General features: G+C 34.6%; 1 long non-coding RNA gene across 2 annotated transcripts in view; it reads right to left on the reverse strand.

Moving 5' to 3' along the window:
* Nucleotides 1-3,725: 3,725 nt before the first annotated feature.
* Nucleotides 3,726-12,617, reverse strand: part of LOC105319922 (uncharacterized) — a 30,546-nt gene continuing 21,654 nt past the window's right edge. The window contains exons 6-9 of one of the 2 annotated variants that reach the window (XR_010713450.1): nt 8,083-8,251; nt 6,236-6,530; nt 5,243-5,409; nt 3,726-5,156 (exon numbers count right to left, since the gene is read on the reverse strand). This is a non-coding gene — a long non-coding RNA (uncharacterized lncRNA). The remainder of the gene's footprint in view (nt 5,157-5,242; nt 5,410-6,235; nt 6,531-8,082; nt 8,252-12,617) is intronic. The other variant, XR_010713447.1, reaches the window with a different exon arrangement.

The following is a 12,617-nucleotide window of genomic DNA, read 5'->3' on the forward strand; positions in this document are numbered from 1 at the left end:
ATTTTAAAAAAAATAAAACTGCCCCACCCCACATTCAAAAAAGATGCAGCAGCCCAACAGGTTAAAAGAAGTGTTTCGTAGAAGGGGTTATATTGAAAGATTGAAGACAAGTAAAAGCTGTCAATGTGACAGCAAACCGGGTTTCCTTTTATGTGAACTGTATCCATAATCCATGTCAACCCATATCCAGTGAAATGATGTACTCTATATGCAATATTTTGCCAACAAATGACTAAGTTCAAAAACTGGAATTGTTTTCATAAATTATCGGAAATCAAAATCCTAGCAATATGCACACCTCTGATATATGTACAACTGATCTGCAAAAGAACAAGTTCCTATCTTGAACACTGTATGAGGAGTTATCCGTACAAGAAGGATACCCTATATGCAATATTTTGCCCAAAAAAGTTCAAAAGCTTGTGTTTTTTTTTAATAAATTATCAGAAATCAAAATCCTAGCAATATGCACACCTCTGATATATGTACAATTGATCTGCAAAAGAATAACTTCCTATCTTGAAAACTGTAGGAGGAGTTATCCGTACAATGAGGAAACCCTATATGCAATATATTGCCGAAAAATGGCTAAGTTCAAAAGATGGTATTGTTTTTCATAGATTATTGAAAATCAAAATCCTAGCAATATGCACACCTCTGATATATGTGCAATTGATTTGCAAAAGAATAACTTCCTATCTTAAAAAATGTAGGAGGAGATATCCGTACAATGAGGGTACCCTTTTGGCATTTTCACCATTTTAATTACCGGATTTTTCCTTCGGAAAACCCGGTTAAATTTTTTTTATTTGTGCCTTTAATTTTAAAATTTACAGTGTTTTGACATACAATTGTAACATGTCAATAATTATACTACAGGAGCGTCCTATAATATGCTGTTATCTTTTAAACCTATCTTATTAATTTTCATTCATAATTGCAATGAAAAAACATTATGCATGCTTGTTAGATTCGATTCAGGAGCATTAAAATGGTGGAAAGTTGGACAGAAGCAGATTTAAAAGCATGAATGGATTTCTAAAGGAAATATAGAATGTCCCTTCAAAAAGCGTTTTCATTGAGGGTCTTTAAGAAGTCGAATTGGACCGCCAACCAGCTGACAAGGAGATGAAAAAAAGAAAACCAAGATCAAGAATGCCGACAGTTGAGGGGCCGGATGAGACAGGTGTTTCGTATGAAATAAAGTTTCTAGAGGATAAATACGTCGGTAATGATTTACATTCAATGTTACTCATTTTACTTTCGATCGTTTCCCAGAGAAATAAAAACAGATTGAATTTCACATTAAATAAGACGCAGGACATTTTTACACTGGGTAAACTATGTTTTTCCATCATTGAAAGACAATATAAAGTGGACATAGAGCAACTTCTATTGGCACTTGCTGAGTATCGGTAATTGTAAACGCAGCGTACATTAATTTTCATTATCAAAATCATATAGCATCCCACTGGGCAAAAGAGTCATTAAACACTTCTATTCGGACCAAGAGAGGTAGACCAGTCATGGATTCAGGATATTAAACACCCCATTCTTACAGCGTGTGGTGGCTTTGTTACTGTTGTTGTCCCTGTCCTTTTTGATACCTCGGTAATATTTTTACCTTCCTTAGTGTCTTTAATTAATGTTTAAATGATCACATTGACATTTAATATTTTTATTATTCTACCAAAACTTTAACATTTCAAACTAAGTATAGGTTCATCAATGCGGGGATCGAAGTCAGGGAAACTTAGTAAGAAATGTACGTTGTGTATTCATATATTGTGATTTGTGCACCTCTTACTCTAATTATACTATTACACAAAGGTTGATTGGCTAAAAGTAAAGAGGCGGAACATACATCAGAAGGAATGTTTAGATTATTGCCATTGCGCAATTATTTATGTACATGTGTATTACTCAGCGTTTGGCTGACAATAAATAGGCGGGGCCTACATAAAAAGGATTAAAGCTTCAGAACTCTCAGATAATAAGTTAATTATTTATAATTGCATTGTATCAGGAAAAGTTTTGAATGGATTAGATATATAGTAATTTGTGTATATACACATACATAATTTGTTTTATTTATAATATGTTTTAATTATCATATGCACTAATTGTACAACTGATCGGTGATTCCAGCCAATTTAAAGAAGAGGACTTAATTCATAGACCCCTCTATCTGCTAGGAGGAAACCATGTCATAGCAGCGATACGACGGGCGCAGGAAGAGGAACCAGAATACGATTGCCTCCAGAGATATAAGTGAGAGTCAGTGCAACATTAACTCAAGGATCAAGGCGCGGATTGGTGGAAAATCAATACTAAATAGAATACATTATAAAGCTTTCGAGAAAAACCCACTACTCCTTATCACAACAATGTTTTTTTTTTGCTTGTGTGTGTCTTTTACAAGATGATCAGAACTGACATGTATGTAGGCTTGTCACCTAACGAGGGACGGAACAGAAACAAAAATAGTCTTTTTTCAAGTAACACGATGTTAAAGATATTTCTTATAAGACCATTCCATAATTACATTTTTTTATTTTTAATGTTGGTGGTTGCAAATATGTAATACATTTTGTAGGATCTAGTAAGACAGAGTCGCAAAATATTTCTCAACTCAGAAGTAGACAAATGGAAGGCAGCCATTACGTCGATTGAGCAACCAGTTCAGGTGAGTTTTAAATCAGCAAAATGTAAATTGGGATTTGTTTTGTGCGTTAATTTAAATAAAAGTTAAAATTTAAAAAACAAAAACAAGTTTATGAATAAAATCAATTTATCACAGCATATATAAAATATTTTGTAGATGATTTTTTATTACAATACAGGTAACAAATGGAATCTAAAGCTCGTTATTCCAGTTGGTAGCCTATCCAGAAAATATTTTCATTGAGATTGAGAGATTTTCAAATCCACACTAACAAAAGATAACTCCACATCTGGTTATTTAAGGATATATACTTCTTAATCAAATACAAAGAATCTTACGAAGGGTCTTATCTAAAACAGTATACCCCTCGCAACTTTGTTGGGTTGGGTATACTATTTCGAAATAGTAATAAGGATATCATTGTATATTTTATCAGAATATTACATATAAAATATTAGAAGATACCGTCTATACACTTCAACTTGTTTCTCGCACCCTCATCTTATATGCTCGGAGACTATGCAGCAACATTCTCCTCCTAATAATTAAATGAGATCAAGTGAATACTAATATTCTGATGCACCGTGGTCAGTAGTAGCATTTTATTTAGATTTCTGACCCAGCGTCGACAGGCTCATCACTGGACCTAATTACACATTTCTCCAAGAACATAAATAAACCTACGTTTTCTATATAACGCATGTAAGGGCCAGCCAAATAAAAAGGTACTGCGACCATAGTACCTTTTACGGGTTTTAGATAAGATTTCTGCCGTGTAATTCATTACAAACATTATTATCAAACAAAACAACAGAACAGCGTTAAAATTCTTATCAGATAGCCCAAATATCAATAGTGACCGGTGGGCATAAAGGATAACTTAATAGTATATCTATATATCTTTCTATCTATCTATCTATCTATATTAGAAGATTATACCACTGTTGAAATATTAACAATTTAAAACAATGCAAGGCCCAATATCTTTTTAATTTAAAAATCATAAGAAAATCATATATTCCAAAAGATAAGTTTTATTCATAAACGAGTTCATGTGGATTTTATTTGGATATCAAAATCTATAATTCAAGAAGTATAAAGAACAACATTTCAAAACATGCATATTTCATGAATGATAAAATCCCCAAATTGAAAAATGAAATTATATCATAACATTTAACAATACATAACCCCATATACAGCTAAACAAGGGAAACAAAATCCAATTAAAACACCTCGTTTTGTTTTTGTAGAGCTGTTGTCTTTGTGATAACAGGGGGAAGTGTAAAAGTTGTGTGTGCAAGCGGAGACCATGCACCAATTGTAAGAACACAAACTGCCAGTACAAGTTTAACCAAACTAGGCCAGTGAGCAAAGTAAGTGCATGTTTATGTATATTCTATGAGTGTTGGCCACCAATTGCTGATGTCCACCCTCCAACAACGATGAGGTACTCCTAGATAGAGAGGGAATAATATTTTGTTGTACTTTGTAGCATCGACATTATCCATATGCCTTGACCAGCAGCCGCAATATGTCACAGAACGAAGGAGTCATTCGCAATCAACAGCTTTACTTGGCAGCTGGCCCTAAAAACAACGACCAAGAGCTTAGTGTTTCATTGATGGTAAGAAATGTAAAGATAATTCACTTTTTTTAAAAAGCGGTACACATAAAACAAGTTTTGTAATTTTTTTTTAAAATCTACATCTTTTTTTTATAGAATATTGTTGACAGTTTGTCTTTTGACAAACTACGATTACAGATGAAATGCAAGATTGCTGATGAGCCAGATTTTGTAAGACTTTTTCTATAGTGGCAGATTGAGGATAGTGGAAGGAATGAAAACTCTAATTCAAATGTGCAGTGGGGTTTATTTGGGGTATGTCAAAGTTTTGATGATCCCGTCGGTAGCCGAGTGGTCAAGGTGAAGGACTCATGACCGAAAGGTGGTGGTTCGTATCCTGGCCGCGGCAGGTCGACGTTGTGTCCTTGGGAAAGATACTTTAAATGTATTTCCTCACTCCACCCAAGTGTAAAATGGGTACCTGGCTATAGACAGTGAAAGATATTGTCAGAATGTGAGTGTCTGAGCGCCTTAACGGCTGCCGCAATGAGAAGGCTCTGGAATGCTTTAAGGTCTGCTGGGGTAATAATTGTAAAAGCGCTTTGAGATATTGCATTGCAATTTAAAAGCGCTATATAAAAACTTGCAATTATTATTATCCCCGCATGAACATCTGTTGTAGGCAATTTCCATGCATCACCTCAAAACCTAAATTTAGAAATTTATGCTTGAGGCATGATGTACTGGAGGTTGCCAACATTTTGAGTTGGAGTTTTCGGACCTACCAAGATCCTACCTTTCAACTGTCAACATTCAGAAACCAGGCCTACAGAAACTTTGTCATATGGCAACATGGGCGACTAGGAGCTGGAAGGTGAATACCAGCTCCTGCTTGTGTTTTCTTTGTCGTGAGAAGACGTTTTCCTGAGGCAAGCAGACAATAGACGGGTTATCATTTTGCTAATTCTGAAGACTCTGAATAAATACTGAATTAATTCATTAATTCTCACCTAGTTTTTTTATGCTCTGCATCTTAGCTAAAAGGATTCGTGATCCTAAATTTCTTTCCCCTGAAAGATTCTTGGCAATAGAATCTTTAATTAAAGAGGGATTGTCTGCTCTTTATGAACCTGCTTTCAAAAATGCCATGTTGCTCTCATTCAAGCAGCCATAAGTACTAAAAAATTATATCTTGTAATAATTATTTGAGAAATTGAAAGTCAATTTGTAAAATATACAGTCTACTTAGATTTTTAAAGTACATTCATATACTGTATATGACGCAGGCACGTAGCATCGTTTTTGAAAGTGGGGGGGCCAGACCCATCCAAAAAATCTTGACAAGCATAAAAGAAAAAAAAAAAAGGGAAATTTAAAGTTTCCAAAAATCTTCAAAATCCTAATCCGGGGGGGGGGGGGGGGGGGGGGGTTGACTCAACTATACTTCCAAAAAAAATTTCTTCCCTACCAAAAATTTTTTCTCTCCAAATCATGAAATTCCTAATCCGTGGGGGGGGGGGGGGATTCAATTTGACTACTCATTTCCTAATTTTCATATCAATTTTTTACTAACTTCCAAAAAAGTGGGGGGGGGGGGGGGGGGCAACTCCATTATAATTCATTTTTTTAATATGTATATTTTAAAAAAATTCGTTGCTACGAGAAAAAGTGGGGGGGGGGGCAGGCCCCCCTGGCCCCCCCTGATGCTACGTGCCTGTGACGGTGCATACATTCACCTCGAAATATGGTTTCAGTGTATATTCATATAATATTTGTAGTACATGTAGTGAAAAGCACAGGTAGAAGATTTACTATAAATGAACGATCTTATGTGACAGAATTACTAATGACATGTAATCAAAAAAGCAAAACTGATAAAACTGATTTTTGGTATTTTGATTGATAGTTCGATATAGGTATTGCTTTTTTAATTATTTAACATTTAAACAAATAAAAGTTCTTATTTAATCATTTATTCATCACAACTCTTGAATGTTTCTAACCTAATATATATTTAAAATCTTTTGGTGCTTTCTCTTCATATGCAACCCACTGTTTGGTCCTTCTAGATACCTGGCCTTAACCATACAGTTTTCCATCCTGTCCAACAAATGGCATCCTTCCAAAATGGTTGTTGTGGTCCTTGATAGCCAGCATGTTCCTAATATAATAGGCGTCATATCCATTCGATTTCTGTATTGGACAGTAATGAAGGAGTATATGGCTAAAAAAGTTTTCAACAGCCCTTTTTTGGCAACAGTTCTACTCCCACACCAATCTCTATTTCTTACTAACATCCTAGAAGAAAGATCAATAAAATGTAGCAATGACAAATATGCATAAAACTTCATAGCATGGAAAAGAAAGGAAATATATGCAGACTTACATGAAAGTGCACACTTAACACATAATTTTTTTATTAATGACTTTGAATTTTAAATGCTAAGAAAACAAATTAACCATATATTCGTGAAAGCCACCGAGTCTCTTTGGAGCAAACTGTTAAACAGCCTTATTTTCCTCAGAAAGTCGACAACTAAACTGATTTAATTGTAAAACTTAGTGCCGTTATTGTTGTCAAAGTTTTCAATCCTTTACTGAATCAAATGTTGTCAGAAAAAGATATTTAAATGTATTTTGTGTATAAAGTAAGAAACAAACACCATGATAAACAAGATATCTGTGAGACAATGCTCACTAGTGATACCCCCGCTCTGATGTGAATATGCAAAATAAGCAAAGTCGACATTTAACAGAAAGCTGGCATCCGATTGGTACAGAAATATATCCCACAATATGGCATGCCTAAACAAATAGTGTGTTAAAATTTCAAGCATCTGCGATAAATAGCTGCTGAGAAATCTTTGAGGAAAATTGCTTTGAAAATTTTGGCTAAAATAAACAAAGTACTCATTTAACAGGAAGTTGACGTCCGATTGATACCAAAATATATCCCACAATATGGCATGCCAAAACAAATAGTGTGTTAAAATTTCAAGCATCTGCGATAAATTGTTGCTGAGTAATCTTTGAGGGAAATTTGTTTGAAAATTTTGGCTAAAAATAAACAAAGTACTCATTACACAGGAAGTTGACGTCCAATTGGTACAACAATATATCATACAGTATGGCATGCCTAAACAAATAGTGTGTTAAAATTTCAAGCATCTGCGATAAATAGCTGCTGACAAATCTTTGAGGGAAATTTGTTTGAAAATTTTGGCTAAAAAAAAAAAAAGTACTCATTTAACAGGAAGTTGACGTCCAATTGGTACAAAAATACATCCCATGATATAGCATGCTTATACAAATACTGTGTATACATTTAAAGCATCTGCGATAAACAGTTGCTGAGAATTCTTTAACAAAAATTTGTTTGAAATTTTTGCTAAAAACAAAGTCGTCATTTAACAGGAAGTTGACGTCTGATTGGTACAAAAATATATCCCACGATATGGCTTGCCTATACAAATATTGTGTAAAATTTTCAAGCATCTGCGATAGATAGATGCTGAGAAATCTTTGACGAAATTTTGTTTGAAAATTTTAGTTAAAAAATAAGCAAAGTCGTCATTTAACAGGAAGTTGACGTCTGATTGGTACAAAAATATATCCCACGATATGGCATGCTTTAACAAACACTGTGTAAAAATTTCAAGCATCTGCGATAAATAGTTGCTGAGATAAATGCGACAGAAATTTTTGTTACGGATGGACATACAGACGGACAGACAGACAGACACACAAGGGTAAAACAGTATACCCCTTCTCCTTCGGAGCGGGGGTATAAAAATGCTAAAAATTATTGCTTATATGATTTATATTAATGAAAATTCTAAATCATATTTACCGTCCACTTGCCCACACATGTTTATTGTTGATATTGTGCAGGATTCCCATCCATCTTTTCAACAGATGCTCGACACTGACTTTACAAGTACTGCAGCACCACTAAAAATAATTCAAAATAGGCCGTATACATTGCAACAGTCCTCTGCATCCTGATGTCTTGGCAATATCTGAAAGAGATGTTAAGCTTTTTGACCTTATGTCAAATGACTAGGCTGTGCTGCAGGTGCTTGTATGGTTCTGATTCTACAAAAAAAAATTCATAGAAAAAAAAAAGGTTGAACTGAAAATGTTATATACTAGTACACAATTGTCAATCCACATATGATTTTAATATTAGCACTTGATGCATTACAAAGTTCAACATAACCTCAGGGCTATAATGAAAACTGTAGTGTCCTACTGTTTACCGGGGAAATATGTAATAGCTGGTAAAATTTCAAAACATTTTTGAAATATATGCAAAGACACGCGCAGGTAATCCTCTGAGGAATCTCAATGCTTAGTACAAGTCATTCATTTACTTTTATGTTTACAGGCATATGTTATTTTATGTTTAAGCATAATTTGCTGATATTCCTAATGTTTTCCTGAATACATCAAAATAATATTTAAGAATGTGATATAGAACACTTTAAAACAGCTAGGCATTATCTAGTTACTGCAGTTGCATATACATTTATAATTGAGTCATTAAGACGGAAAAAGTATGTAGAATTCTATCTATAAAATTAATCTTCTGTCACATAGATTTTTACCTACTCAGCAAAGAAATTATGTTTCTGCTAGCATCAGAAATAATTTCCCTTATAACAAGAGGAGAGGTAGTGATTAGATGTTGTAGTCCTCTGTCAAAGCACAGGCACCTGAATTTTTATCAATCAGTCGTTAAATAAGTCATATATCGAAAAATTCTACCCCTACTATATATAAATACACAAGGTGTGCAACGCCATTTTGACCCCCTCGTCGATTCAGGCTTCGATTTGCCACGTAAATCAGATATGCCTACCGGTTTGCGTGTAACATTGAGTTCAAATGGGATATTTCTCACTATACATTTCGTCCTTAAGTTTAAATCCAACGCATTGATAATGTTATCAACTAAAATTCACGCAGACTTTGAATTTCGTCCCGAGGCTCGAAAGCCATCAGCTGACGTCACGAAATTTCAACTCCGCGCTGAATGATCTAATACATAAAATATCACATTTGAACTCAATGTTGCACGCAAACCGGTAGGCATATCTGATTTATGTGGCAAATCGAAGCCTGAATCGACGAGGGGGTCAAAATGGCGTTGCACACTTTGTGTTTTTATATATAGTAGGGGTAGAATTTTTCGATATATGACTTATTAAGCGACTGATTGATAAAAATTCCGGTGCCTGTGGTCAAATAGAAGCCTTAGAACTGTGCCTGTCAACTTCCTTGGAATCGCCCACGTCCATGTGAATTATGGACTTGTTGTCAGAATCCATAAATACTGCTGTTGATCTACTTGCATAAAATCCTGAAAGCATTATAACTGAAACATTTCTTTGTCATTTTAATTTCAATCATTTATGATTTACAGGGTAGTACCTGATAAATAATATTACACACACTTTCGTAATAAAAAGTAAATAAGTATCAAAGGCCTGAAGAGCCTATGAGTCGACTTGCTCTGAACGGGTTGTCACTATTTTGATGTATTTGTTTTTATTGCATTGTTAGTAATATATTAACAAATTCTGTCTTTTGTAAATAAATTATACATAGGTGAACAAAGACTACAGGGCTCATTGTGTCAGATATCACCTTTATGAGACCAGCTTTATCATATCAAATTATATGATAATAATATTTAGATATCCTAGTTATTAAAAAAAAATATACGATTCATGATTTTTTTTGTCGTTGATATGTTGTAGCCCGCGATAATAATATACTTCCATACTTAATTCATGAATTATTTTAAATTCTGCGTGTTGAAAGCAAAGAAGGGTCAATAAATGTCTGATTCCTGAATCATCAATTCGTGTCAGTACTTTGATTCAACACATTCTGTTGACATTTCAGTGATAGAATGGCAATGCCTGCCTGACTGGCAATGCATAATATCGTAGGATAGAGAAAAAGGACCGATATATTTCAATGACGACGAAATAAGAACTATTTGCATTATATCGCATATTTTCAATTCACGTTTGTGCTCAAAATCCACACTCCAAGAGATCCGATGACAGCAAGTGTCTTCTCGCTTTGCAAGCTGGTTTTTTTTTAAAACAGATTTTACGCTCAATATGGAACAAGGTTTTCCCCTTGTAAGTTGTCGAATTCATGGGCGGCCATTGAACAAAAACTACTTTGATTTGTTTTATTCTTTAAACATCAAGAACAACTTTTACAATATATGTGTAAAAAAGATCAGATTGTTTAACCATTTCAAACTGGCAATCACGCAAACAAAAGAGGCTAATGAATGCACTCTTTTCATTAGCGCATGAATAATGTAGTGCAAAATTTTCGCAGGAACGGCTATGATAACAAGGACTCGCTCGTTTCGCGAGCCGACTCAACAAGAGAGGTACATGAGTTTTGCCTGTCATCCTTTGCTATAAAAGTTCTTTATATTTATATATTAAAATAGTGTCTGTTTAGGAGGGTAATGGTTGCAATGGACAACCCGAGAAAACCATTGTCAATCAATCGACGCAAAGCGCATGTTGACAATTGGTTTTCGGGGTGTAAATTTCAACTGTTGCCCTCCCAAAAGGGCACTTTTTATTTTATCATACTGAATGTCATAATTTTAAAGAAAACTTAAATCACTTCTTTAGAAATGCCATAAATTCTACAGCAAACCGTACGAGCATGTAACAATTCATTGCGTTACCCGTTGCCAGGTATGTTGCTAATGTTGAGGGTAAAAAAAACGGATTATATATAAACTGTGCCTTAACCAATCAGATTTCAGTATTTAACATGAAAGTATAATAATATTATATTTACCAGGTGAGTCAAATCGTACATTGACAGCCACACTGGTAAACCTCCCAACTTCTTGTACCCATCTGAAATATGCATCTGGAATTTCTCCTCTATTCAGTCTTTCTAAAGCATGTTAAAAAACGATTTCAATGTTTATCTATGTAGTTGTACAAGTATATTTAGAGTACCCTTGATGAGTATCGGAAGATGCACGAGTTCAAAGGTTACTCTAAATGTTTTGTATTATTGCGTATCCAAATTATTGCATCAGTTTTGATAATAAAACTGTAATCTAACATGAAATTGGCGCCGCTAAAATTTGACCAATCAGACCTTTTAGATTTGGGAACCACGAGTGAGTACAAATCAGTTAGCAGACAGATAATTATTGAGAACGACATTGATTTTTTGCTGTCACAATGTGCGTTATCTGTAGAAAATCAGATATTCATGGAAGCTTAGTTTTCCCAAATAAGTGAACTACCGAAAATGAAGAATGAACTCGACAGGACGTTATTTTTTATATAGGAGATGTTTACAAATAATGGAGCCTGCCGTAAACGCACAAAATTCCAACACTTCCGAATCTGCAGTTGACGATAAAATATAAAAAGAACGACTTGGTCAGGTTCAGATGATAAAATTCAACTTTTAATTGACTCGCAAACAAATTCATACACGCGCAAGAATAATGAGTGGGCGATTGAGACGTTTAACAAGTGGCGTATTTCGCGGGTCAATGTACCACTGTTGACTGAGATGACGAGTAAAACTCTTAATTGCTGGATGCAACGATTAGTTTTGGAGGTTAGAAAACAAGATGGATCGGAATATCCACCGGGTTCGATATACTACATTGTGTGTGGTTTATTACGTTACTTGAGAGATGAAATTATTCACAGTATGAAGACGAAAAGGATCACAGATTTGATGTATTTCAGCGGGTTTTAGACGCGCGAATGAAAGAACTGCTGTCAAAGGGATTAGGAACAAAAGTTCGCCAGGCGGATCCAATTTTACCAGAAGAAGAAGACAACATTGAAGCCAAAACGTGTTTGGTATACATTCTTCTAAAGCGTTACAATACCCAGTGGGTTTTTTTATAACTGTAAACTTTTTGGGCTACGTGCGTATGGTGAACACAAATCATTAGAATGCGAACACGTTCCTCGAGAATCTTTTTTGTATCTCCTCGTAATAAAGAGTTCCAATAAAAAAACATTAATTTTATAATTACTTTAAAAATGATCAAAATTTACTTGAACTTGGTTATATGTGTACATGGTCGAGTGGTTAGAACCGCGGCCACTCACTGCCAGAAGCGTATAGGTTCTAGAGGTCGTGAGTTCAAATCCCCGCCCCGACGGAGATAAACTTATAATTCAGTGAATTTTGCTGTGCTGTAGATGTATTTATTTTTAAATCAGCAGTTCAAGTGTATTTTCAAGAAGATTATATAGGACATTGCATATTCTAGTATTTTGCAGAAATGCCTGGTAAGGTACGCTAATTTTTTACAAGATAGCTTTTCAAAGTAGTAGTAAACCATAAACAAATTCCTGG

Source organism: Magallana gigas, chromosome 1 (assembly GCF_963853765.1).
Source record: "Magallana gigas chromosome 1, xbMagGiga1.1, whole genome shotgun sequence".
Lineage (NCBI taxonomy): Eukaryota > Metazoa > Mollusca > Bivalvia > Ostreida > Ostreidae > Magallana > Magallana gigas.